This window comes from Arachis duranensis, chromosome 5 (assembly GCF_000817695.3).
Source record: "Arachis duranensis cultivar V14167 chromosome 5, aradu.V14167.gnm2.J7QH, whole genome shotgun sequence".
Lineage (NCBI taxonomy): Eukaryota > Viridiplantae > Streptophyta > Magnoliopsida > Fabales > Fabaceae > Arachis > Arachis duranensis.
In genome coordinates, this window is record NC_029776.3 from 106,308,999 (window position 1) to 106,322,126 (window position 13,128).

At 29.0% G+C, this 13,128-nt stretch overlaps 1 long non-coding RNA gene across 1 annotated transcript; it reads right to left on the minus strand.

Annotated features, from left to right (window-relative positions):
• Positions 1–2,219: 2,219 nt before the first annotated feature.
• LOC107491624 (uncharacterized) lies at positions 2,220–2,936 on the minus strand. The gene is made up of 3 exons (XR_001592665.3): positions 2,648–2,936; positions 2,485–2,559; positions 2,220–2,398 (listed from the first exon to the last, which is right to left on the minus strand). It is a non-coding gene; the product is annotated as an uncharacterized LOC107491624 (long non-coding RNA).
• Positions 2,937–13,128: the final 10,192 nt, after the last annotated feature.

Sequence of the window (13,128 nt, forward strand, 5' to 3'; positions counted from 1 at the left end):
CTTACAAAGATCTTTTTAATAGAGTATATTTGATTTTAAAATTACTCTACTTTCCAATTTTAATAAAATATCTATTTATATCTATCCATATTATTTTATAAAATCCCTAATTTCTAATCCTAATTTCCAAATTAAATCAGAAACCCTAATTCCCAAATCCCAGAAACCCTAACCCTAATTTTCTCCCTTTCCCCAACCTGAAGCACGCAGCCCCCACCCCCTTCCTTCCTAAACACAATACACACACAAAACAGAGAAAAAAACGCAGAGATAGAGAGGAAGAGATGAATGGTGAACTAGAATTTAAAGACCTAAAAACCTTTAATCTAACTATGCTAGCTAAACAAGGCTGGAGATTGCTCAAAAAACTTCACTCAATGTTCTATAAAATATTTAAGGATAAATACTTTCGCTACTCTTCCTTTCTTGAAGCTAAAGCAGGATACAGGCCATCCTGGGCATGGCAAAGCTTACTAGAGGGTCAAAAGATACTAGAAAAAGGATCAGATTATCGGTTCATCGGTTCTGATCACTATGATTATTTTTATTTACAAAATAATTTTAATGATCAATTGCCAACTTATTTTTTCACACTCTTCTTATTTTTTACAAGACAACAATTTGAAGATGATTTGTTTGGGTAGCATGAGAGAAGGATTGTATGTCTTTGAAACCTCCATCACAACAAATAATTCATTTTCTACTCATACAATAAACACCACTCATTCAACACCCATTACACCCTTCAATTTATAGCATTTTCATTTAGGACATCTTTCTGGACAAAGATTAACATTTTTACATAGATAATTTTTTCTTTATTTATATGTCCGATGATGAGTCTTGTGATGTTTGCCATTTTTTCAAGCAAAAGAAACTTTCATTCTCTCCAAGTTTTAATAAAGCTAATGTAGTTTTTGAATTATTGCATTTTGATATATATGGACCGTTTCGACAAAATTCAATTCATAAATATTTTTTTACTATCGTTGATAATTTTAGCCGTTTCATTTTGGTAGTTTTATTGCAATAAAAAAGACAAGTACAAAATTATGTCAAGAATTTTATTGCAAGTCGAACAGTAGGTGGTGGTGGATCAGCAGTAGCATCTGCAGCAATTGCAAGCCCAACAGCTTCAAGCACAGAATTCCATGCAGACATTGTGTGATTCTATTCTCTGCAAAACGAGGAAGGTTGCATGTTAGTACAAAGTACAAAGGTGCATATAAAAAAGGTTGCATGCATTAAGTTTTAATGACATTTATCTATGCATGTTAGTACACAGGACAAAAGAAGAAAGTGCAGAGAGGACTGCAACAACTGTATCATGCAAAACAAGAACACACAGAAACATGAGATAGATAGAAGTTGACTATTGATGTAATAATATTCAATGTTTTAGGGCCGGGGATGAGAAAGATCTTAAATCTACCTTTGAGAGCTAGCAATGTTTATGATCTCCAATGTAATATCAGTCTTTTAAATTTCAATCTGAAGATGCAGAGATGCCTGAAATTATATCATACAAAAGAAGATGAAGAAAAATAATGAAAAGTTATATCATTCAATTTGATTAACTAATATTGAGTTTAAACTATATTTTATAAAAATATGATTAATATGTTTATTTTATATTTTAAATTAGAAATAATTGATTGAACTTAGCAATGTGATAATAAATAATGTTCCTAAATATTTTTAATAGAGTATATTTGATTTTAAAATTACTCTACCCTCCAATTTTATCAAAATATCTATTCATATCTATCCATATTATTTTATAAAATCCCTAATTTCTAACCCTAATTCCCAAATTGAATCAGAAACGCTAATTCCTAAATCCCAGAAACCCTAACCCTAATTTTCCCCCTTTCCCCAGCCCTGAAGCACGCAGCCCCCACCCCCTTCCTTCCTAAACACAATACACACACAAAACAGAGAAAGAAACGCAGAGATAGAGAGGAAGAGATGAATGGTGAACTAGAATTTAAAGACCTAAAAGCCTTTAATCTAACTATGCTAGCTAAACAAGGCTAGAGATTGCTCAAAAAACTTCACTCAATGTTCTATAAAATATTTAAGGATAAATACTTTCGCTACTCTTCCTTTCTTGAAGCTAAAGCAGGATACAGGCCATCCTGGGCATGGCAAAGCTTACTAGAGGGTCGAAAGGTACTAGAAAAAGGGGTGAAATGGCATGTAACTAAACAAGGAGGTGTTCGAATAAGGGAGGATCCATAGTTTGGAGCTCAACCACCATTTCTTATACCTAATGGAGAATTCAAAAATAAAAACCTTACCTGACTTAGACAACTATTTACAGAGTCTGGTGAATGGAATCAAACACTCGTCAATCTGAACTTTGGCCGTGAAACAGCACAGAAAATTTGTCAGCTCCCTATCACACAGCAAGAAGACTCAGTATATTGGGTGAATAATAATTCTAGAGAGTTTACAGTAAAATCAGGATATGCAATTGCATACCAATTTTACCATCCCCCACAAGAACAGCTCCATCAGCGCTTCCAACATAAAGAAATATGGAAAAAGCTCTGGAATCTAAAAGTACAACCGAAAGTGAAATTAGTTGTGTGGAAATTAATTTATGAAGGAATTGCAGTTATGAAAAAGTTGAATAGAAGAATACCCCAAATTTCAGCTAATTGCCCCAAATGCATCGTGGCAGAATTCCCAATTCATGTCACTGTACTATGTCTTGAAATGGTAGGATTGTGAAATTTATCCCCTCTAGCCAGTTTCAATTAAGATCATTACAAGATTAGAAGTGCCTAACTTGCTTACCTTCTATGGCATTCTTGGCTTATCAGGAACAACTTCGTTTTTGAAAGGAATAAAATACCTCCCGATGAAGTTCTGTCTCGGGCCATGCAAGCAGAGGAGGAGTTTCGTCGGCACCACCAAGCTCAAAGAGCTTCGTCGCCCTAGCCAGAAGTTCTGGTCTATCAGAAGACATTGTCTTCCCTTTTCCCTTTGTTTTTGGATTTGGATTCTCTAAAGTTTGAATTTCACTTTAGAGATTAAAGTGTGGTCTCTCACCATTTATTTTACAGGTGGGATCAAGAATAAATATGAGAGAGAAACCATTCAAAAGTAGAAGAATATCACACTTTACCCTCTAAAGTACAAATTAAAATTTAGATTATCCAAACTCTTATTTTTAACCTTCCTAATTAGAATCTAAATAGCGTATTTGTCTTTGGCTATATTTGAATTTTTCTCTTTTCTATATACTATGCAGACAACTGGCTTCAGCTTTATCTTTTAGTAATAAAATAATATAACTTTAAAAAAAAAAATTATTTATCAAAGATTTAATCTTGACAAAACTAATTATAAAATGATTTATTTGACGTTGTACACATAAAATCATTAAATTTAAATCTTGTGACATTTAAAAAAAATTTTGGTTTTTGTTCAAACAAACAACTAACAAAAAGTCTTATGAGCTAATAGGCTATTTATAATATTATATTTATCTTTGGTGAAAAGTAAAAAATACAATATTTTTTAAAAATTAATTTATTATAAAAAACTAGTAAGTTATCAAAGATTAGTAGGTAAATTGAGTTTATTTTGTTGTGAAATAAATAAGATATGGTAAATATAAATAAAGAACTAGAAATAGAAGACTCTAGTACCGTAATTAATATCTGAATATAATAGAAATTATTTATATATATATATTACCAATATATAGTAGCGTATATAAAAGAGAGAGAAGAGTATGTTAGCAGTATAAGAGAGAGAGAGAGAATTTTTATTGATTGTTCGTGTCTTTTGTTCCTCAGTTGCTTCTCTATTTATAGGCAAAGTAAGTTTTACATTTTCAATTTCATTAACTTTGGTTTGCCTTGAGAAGTTGAGTAATTCAGTATCGAAAACCAAATTAGCCGCCCATATTAATGGACATCCACTTTGACCATTTTGATCTTATCACAACATATTTATTATTATTATTTGAGTTAAATCTTAAAGTGGTCCCTGAACTTGCAATCGAGCCTCACGGTCGTCCCTAAACATACAATGGCCTCAATATTGTCCCTGAATTTAACAAAGGTGACTCACGGTTGTCCTTGAAGCATTTTTCGGCGAATATTTCTTAACAGTGTGATGACATGTACTGAGAGACGCCACGGTGGATAGATGATGTGGCTATTATCGTTATTTGACTCAATTTAGTCCTTGAAGTAGTTTATAACCCTAGTCCCCAATTTGAGTTTCATCTGTGTCCACCATTAGAAGTCACTCTCTTTCTTCTTCTCTGCTCTCCTTCTTCTTCTTCTTCGCCACATCTTCAACCAAAGCAGCATAATCAAATAGGATGAACCCAAATGATATCCATGCAAATTCAATTTAGCCTTCGATGAATCCCACACCATTACCTCTCACACAAGAATCCAGTAACTCCTTAAGTCCGGAAACTATTTTCACTGTCAATTACCTCCTGAACGAGTTGCCATTGTCGATTGAGGAGTTGAATGAGATGCCTGAGCTTCTCATCTTCTTAAGTGAGGAAACCATTTTCATGTGTTCACCATGAATGCCAAAAGTTGAAAGAACTATATTGGTGCAAATAGTGTCAATCTCAAAGCTACCTCACTTCATTTGATCCACAACTCTCTGCAAATCATAGAACAACCCATCCTCCCATAACTATACATAATGGACTTCAACTCAAAAGCTGAAGGGTCAATCACTCTCCCATTGCCTCTCAAATCCTCGACCAAATTCTCGACTTCATGAGGTCTATTCATTGCACACAAATCACTAACTATATACTCAAAAGCCTTACGTTTTATGTAAACAGAGGAAGAACTACGAAAAAGTTGGTTCATGTAACAATAAGCAACATCAAAATCTTTCGGTGAGCTTCGCTTGGAATGTGACTCAAGAAATTTATAGTAGAAAAGAGCAAGCTCTCTATTTCGAGATTCAAGCTTGGAAGTGGCCTCAAAGACCAAAGCTTCAGCTTCCTTAGAACGACCCAATTGATCAAGGGCGATACATGAATAAAACTGTAAAATTTTGGGGAATTAGAAAATAGGAAAAAAAGAAAAGGGTTTAGGGTTTACAGCACTTACAGAGAGAGCGAGAAACGAGAGGTGAGAAAAGGAAGAGGAAGGAGATAGAAGATGACAAAATAGTGTCTTCTAATAGTGGAAGAAGAAGAAGGAGATGTGGCGGAGAAGAAGAAGAAGGAGAGCAGAGAAGAAGAAAGAGAGTGACTTCTAATAGTGGACACAGATGGAACTCAAATTGGGGACTAGGGTTATAAACCACTTCAGGGGCTAAATTGAGTCAAATAACGATAACAGCCACGTCACTTATCCACCGTGGCGTCTCCCAATACACGTCATCATGCCGTTAAGGAATATTTCTTGGAAAATGCTTCAGGGACGACCGTAATATTGAGGCCATTGCAAGTTTAGGAACGACCGTGAGACTCGATTGCAAGTTTAGGGACCACTTTGAGATTTAACTCTTATTTTTTTGTTATGATCTGGACGAACAAGCCAGTAAAAAAGAAAAAAAATCAGCCTCTCATTTAATACGATTCAAAACAAAACCATTACATGAGCGAAGTACTCAGCATGAAACTCTTCCATTACTACTGATCTGATATCTTTAAACATCATCAGCCTTTCCTAATTAGCAACTTATCTTCAACGTGATGGTGCTCCTATGCTAATCTAAAGTCTTCAACATCTTCCTTCATCAAGCCTTACCGACATGTCTTCTCCCTTCCAAACAACAAGGCGTTGCTCTGTCTGAAACAACAAGGCGTTGCTCATTCATCTCTATCTCGGTCTCCTTCATCAAAGATGGCATTCCATTTAAGATCAAATGACTATGATGGCAAGATTCTTTAAATAAATTTGATAAAACTTCTTAATTAGATGACATTTTGGCGATTGCATAACTGATTTTTTTGGGTTTAGTGCATAAATTTTTAACTTATTTTTTATTCATTATTTACTTCAATTTCAAAGCCCAACTTCTTTATATTTTGGACAAATACCATACTTTTAATATTTATATATTTTTTGTTTTAGACTTTAGCTATATACATAATACTTAAAAAAACATTCAAAACTTATAAAAAAAAATAGTTAACCTGATTAATAGATTATTTTTTTAAATTTAAACTATTTATATAAAATATAATAAATAAAGAGTTGAGATTTGATGAATTAACAAAGAGTGCAACACTCCCTATTTAGCAAAGAACATTTAAAAATAACCCCTATTTTCTTGTTAATAAAAATGTTAACTTTTGTTGAATATTGAAACTAATTTAGAAAATAATTTAAGCTAGAGTAAATCTTGAATCTTGAATAAAGACTAATTAAAAACAAGATTCAGGGCAAACATATAAATAACGTAGCACTATACATATAGCATGAACAATTATAACTCTTCTATTAATTTTTAATTTATTTTATGATTTTTATTAATTTATAATAATACTAAATATATATAGTTCATATTCCTAATCTAACCAGAACTTTACAAAAAGATAAATATTAAACACTCTATACATAGTTCATATTTACATAAGACATATATAACAAAGTGTCTTTTTTTTTTTCCAATAATTATTAATGTGACATACAAGCATTCAATCCAATACATGATTTTGTGATTTCATTAAAAACCAAACATCTTGCTCGGTTAATTGTGACAAGGCACAAGCACACATGCTCTTGAAGTTCTTCCACTTGTTTTCTGAATCCAACATCATTTTTTTTAATAATCTCCATCACCATTTGCAAAGAGAAGAGCTTGTCCTCTTTTCTTTCCAAACAGAACTTCACTATTAGCTTGATATGTTCAATCTCACCATGAACCCTAACAACAAGCCTACTCATTGTTTCAAAATCTCTACTCAATATATATGTCCCTTTTGATGCAATGTCTAGTTGATCACAAATTCTTCTAAGAAAACTTGAAGAGAACTTTGATCTTCTTATTAGCTTTTTCCCTATGGCTATGATTGTTAAGAACTTTAATAAGAAATTTATAAGCTTAATTTTCCTTCCAATGTTTGTAATCATAGACTTCAAATGTTGCAATAATAATGAGTGCTTATCACTAATATGCTTGAAGTACTCTTGATTATTATTGTTGTTGTTAATAAGCCTTGAAAATGGATTACTTAAGAATATGAATGAATTCAGCTCGGAAATCATGAGATTGAAATTTTCTAAGGATTCATCATCATCAATAATAATAATGTCTAGTGCCTTTTGAATGAATTGGTAATTGGATTGGACTTGTTTGATGCTTTTGAGAAGATGAATACAAATGTTTGAAGCCTCATAAGTGATGTCAAAGTAACTTAGCATCACACTTCTTAGTTCTTGGTGTGATCTCTTTGGAAAGATTCTTGTTGTGTTGTCAAGAATGGAAGGTATAGATTCTTGGCATGGTTCAAGGAGTGTATTTGATGAAAGTTTAATGTGGTTGAAAGAATTATTAACGAGTAATTCATGAGCTTTATTAAGGAAATCAACATAGAATTTTGTCTTTAAAGCCATTTGGTACTCCTCATGGAAGTTCATGCTTTTTTGTTCATCTTTAGGGTCCTTCAATCCTGATTATACATGTCACAAATTAAACAAATGAAGAAAATTATATCTATGATACTAAGACATCGAAAAATAAAAGGGTAAAGTATATTTTTTGTCCCTGAAATTTGATAAAAGTTTTAAAAATATCCTTAAATTTTATTTTGTTTCAATTTTGTCTCAAAAGTTTTCGATTTGCATCAAATACCCGGACGGCTAATTTTTCGAAAAATTTAAGACTAATTCAACAACAATTTCATAACAAGCAAAGCAAGCATAATTTTTATGCATTATTGTTAGATTGGTCTTAATTTTTTTGAAAATTTAGCCATTAAGGGTATATTTGATGCAAATCGAAAACTTTTGGGACAACATTAAAACAAAATAAAACTTAGGGATATTTTTTAAATTTTTATCAAACTTTAGGGACAAAAAATATACTTTACTCAAAATAAAAAATAGGGTAGAGACTAGAGACGGTAGAATTTTTTTATTTTTTTATTATACTAAAATACATATACTTATTTTTGTAAATTTAGCAATAATTGTCAGCTACTCAAGCTATATATAATAGCAATTTGAATATAATTTCAAAATGAACTTAAAATAAATCATGACCCAAAAAACATAAAAACAAAAGCAAAAAATATAAATAGGTGTAGAAAAGAATATTTACCTTTGCCACCTTTATTACAAGGTTTTATTAGTTTTGCTAACATATTTCTTGATGTTATGGACAAACTCGATCGATGTTGAAAATTGAAGGAAGGGAACTAATAATATGAACAACAGTAAAAATCTTAGCTTGGTCCTCATCAATATCACATAGGAACTATATATTTATAATAATATCATGCAAAGTTGAAGACTCACGTACATCAAGTTTTAGTTTCCTTGTAGTACTATATAACATAAACTTTCTACGTAATATGTTAGTTGAAGTTGAAACATGTTTTCAGTTTATTTGCTTGTAAAGCCTCTCAGCATGCAGGGCCGCTACAAGAATTCAAGCTCAAGCTTTTTCTTTTTTATATATGATAATATTTAGAAATTAGAATAATATCTACTCTTTTTTCTATTATTATTGAAGATATATATAATAAATAATATCTACTCTTTTTTTTTCTTAAGTAGCTTGCATGCATACTTTATTGCTGAAGTTAAACATGCTGGAGATTCGTCTTTGGGATTTTCTTCTCTTTCATTTTCTTTCTTATGTCTTTGTCCTTATTTTTCTTTCTTATATGTCTTGTACTTGTTTTAGATACATAAATATTTTTTATATATAAAATATCCATTATTCTGCACGTACAAGTCAATTTTTCATATAAATTCATACAAGTTATTTTATTTTAATTTATCTCACGCGTCTCTTAATCTAGCTAACTTTTCAATCAACGCGCAAATATATAACTGCCTTTTTTAAAAGGAATTTGTTTCTGTTTTCGAATTTTTTCAACGATTTCGATCTACATTCTCTTCCATCTCTGCATTTTTTTGTGTTTCTCTTCATTCGTTCTCTACGTTTTTGAAATCAAGCTTTAAAATCAACTTTGAACAGTTATTTCCTTGTTGAAGATAATGAATAATTCAAATTCAGATTGTCAATTGAACCAGAACGAAGTTGATTATTGATTTGAATCCGATCAAGTGGCTGAAGTGTGGTTCGATTCTAGTTAATATTTTTGTTAGTAGTTTATGATTCTATAGGTGAATAATGTTGTTTTTGTTTGTGAAAATTGTTGTTCATTATTGATGGTTTGAATTGAATGTAATGTAAAAGTTTAGCATTAAAAAGATATTTTTCTATATTTGTAACAAATTTCGGTGTAACACAAAAATATTTTAGTGTATTGTTTAAGAATTTTTGATGTACGTGTGCTAATAAGTTCTGCATAATTCAAAGCTCTTCTTCTCCCTCCTCCTCATCTTTTGTTGCTTCTTCTTCTTTTTTATCATCATCACCATCTTTTTTTTTCTTATTCATCTTTTTTTTTCTTGTTTTATTTTCTCAAATTTCTTCTTGTTTTACTCTCTTAACAAGAATAAAAATAACAAAAAAATCAAACAAAGAAGAAGAAGAAACACATAATGGTACAAAATTACTCGGAAGATGATGAACTTATATTCATTCAACTAACAAAAAGAACGAAATAAGGGGAAAAAAAGAAGAAAAAATGCAGCATTACAGGAAATATTTTTCTATATTTGTAGCAAATTAAATTTGGATGTAACATGAAGATATTTGAGTGTATTATTTAAGAATTTTTGGTGTACATGTGTTGATAAGTTCTGCATAATTCAAAACTCTTCCTCTTCCGCCTCCTCATCTTTTGCTGCCTCTTCTGCTTTTTTTTTCATTATCATCACTATCTTCTTTTTTTTATTCATCTTTTTCTTTTTATTTTACCTTTTCAAGTTTCTTCTTATTTTATTCTCTTAACAAGAATAAAAACAAAAAAAATCAAACAAAGAAAAAAAAGAAACACATAATGCTGTAAAATTACTTGAAAGAGGATGAACTTATATTCATTCAACTAAAAGAAAGAAAGAAATAAGAAAAAAAAAGAAGAGGAAAAAAATGTAGGAATTAAAGGAAATATTTTCTGTATTTACAGCAAATTTGGGTGTAACCCGAAGATATTTGAGTGTATTGTTTAAAAATTTTCGGTGAATGTGTACTGATAAATTCTGCATAATTCAAACTCTTCCTCTTCCTTTTCCTTATATTCTGCTGCTTTTTCTTCTTCATCTTCTTATTTCTTTTTCTCATAATTCTTTTTGAATTCAGTTTCATAACTTCTTTTACTTTTCGCGACGATTTTTAGAGATTTTTAAGAGATTTTGATCCTTATTTGAATTTTGAGTGTTGCGATTTTGATAAAAAAAAAAACCGTTTGTGTTATTTAAGGGTTAGGAAAACACGTATTTATACGTAATCTAAACTGAAGATTATTTTTATTGAATTTTAGGTCAACTACTTATATGAATTTGTATACAAAAAAAACTTGTATGTGTAGCATATTTTATAAAATATATCATTCCATGTATTCCGATCCTTTCATATTTTTTCTTAATTAAATCAATTAAGTCGTCTTAGCTTATTATATATAGTGCATGTGTTTCTGCAGTATCTAACTAAAATTGTTTATGGTAATTTATCAAAATCATATATATAATTTATGCAAGTTCGGTCATGATACGATATTAAATATATAAAATAAAACTATATGCATGTAGAATTCACCCTAAATCAATATATATCTCAAATGTTAGTTACTACAATTACAATATATCTGTTTATTTTTAATTATTATAGTTGCAAGCAAATATGTTGGCCCCCCATGTATATAGCTTTGAGGAAATGATATACATATATACAGTGACGAATCTAAAAAATTTTGGTAATGAGCGTAAAATTTATATAACATGATAATAATTTTTATAATAAAAATAATGTGTATATAAAAAATTAAATATTAAATTATTTATTAACCATTATATATCTGTGTATAAATATATGTATTGTTTAATTTCTTTTCAATGCTTATTTTATATTTTAATATATATTTTATACAGATAATTATTCTTTATGTACATATAACATGATTATTGTTATAATTATATTTTGTTATTATAAAATATGATTAACCTTCAAAATATCTAATATACAAATTAAAACACTAAAATAGTAATTTAAATAATAATATATAATTTAAAATTCTATTGTTTTAGGTTTTATATTTTTTAAAAATTAAGTAATTTTTTCTTAACACTACCATCAAAATTTTTCTCTTTTCATATATATTACTAAACAAGTATTTAGAAATTCACTTCCCAACACAATTAGAAGCCGATTCTTATTAATATTTATAGTTAAAAAAATTCTTTCAATTAATATAGTTGTTACGTAAAAATTAAAGCTAATTTGAAAAGAAGATAAATAATATTCTTTTGAGTTGATTTTTTAAAAAGAATACTAATTTCGTTTAAATCTGAGAATTGATCATTCTAACAAATATCTAATATAAAATTTTTAAATTAATGATTAAGTAACAAAAGTTGAATAAAAAATTATTGTAGAGTCAAATTTAATAATATAATGAAGACAAATAAATATTATTATCATATACTACTCAAAAAATTTTCAAATCATAGTGGAGTGCTTGCCCCACACCAATACACTTAGAACCGTCTCTGCTATATATATATAAATAATTCGTATCTTGATATCTTTAATTTTCATGACCCACATAGTCATCATCATCAATTAATGATTAATAATCAGGCATCTACAATTACATCCATTTGATTTTAATCTCGTAATTAATTTTTGTCGCTTTATATATTAAATTAAATAAAAATTCTATTTACATACTAAAAATGAGTTATTATATATTTATCCATATATATACGTGTTATTTAATTTATTTTTGATATATATTTTATATTTCGATAGATTTTATACGATTAAGTGATTGACTAATTTTTGTATATATCTAATATGATTGTGAAATAAATATTTAATAATAACATTATATATTCTTAGTTATAATAAGTTTTATTGTTGGTGAATATCTTAAAAACTTTTAATTCTTTATTTTCTTATTGTATAATGTCTGGTTTGAGTTTTTTTGTCTTTTTCTAGTTTAGTAAGGATTGACTAGCTTTGTTTAGACTTGATTACTTTATTTGTGCGTAGCCTTTTTTTTAAAGGTTGTGTCAGCTTAGAAACTATAAAAAAAATAAAATAAAATATTTTACAGAGAAAATGTTTTGAAAAACTTTAAAGATAAGACTATAATTATAAGTATGAAATTACTACTTTAATTTTTATTAAATAAATTAGAGAGAAAAAAAGAGAATACGTGATATTTATCGATAACAAGAATATAATAAAGTGGTTAAATAAAAAGGAAAATACGATATTAAAAAAAGAGAGAGAATGCGACTATGACAAACAATAACTATTGGGTGAAGGAGATTACATAGATACAAGTACATGATAATAAAAGGGAGATGAATGAAATGAGTTTATAAAATTAAAATGATATGACTAGTTATTAGCATGATGAAATCATTTGGAAGAAAATTAAAACAACACAAACACAATATTTGAAGCGCTCAACAACCGACAAAAAAAATTATTTAAATTTTATTATGTAATTTTATTTATTATTTGTTCGAATGTGATGTCTTAGTTATTAATTTTTTAGATTATTTTATTGTGATGTATACTTTATTTAATTTGTATTTAACTTTGATGATACTGTCGAAGGAATAATTCACAAATTAATTTTTTTCGCTCTAATTTTAGAGTAACAACGATCTAAAAACAAAAATATTAGAATGTCTTTTAAATGCTGCATTCAGATTCAATTCTTATTTAAGGTTGGATGTAGTTTAAAAATCTCAGTGTGTTTGAGGAGGAAGAGAGGTGTATCCCAGTGAATAATGACAAGAGAAACTTGAAATTGTTGAGGTAGCTAGATTTGTTCATTAATTCATGGAACTCATATTATGTGTTCTTTTGCTCGAA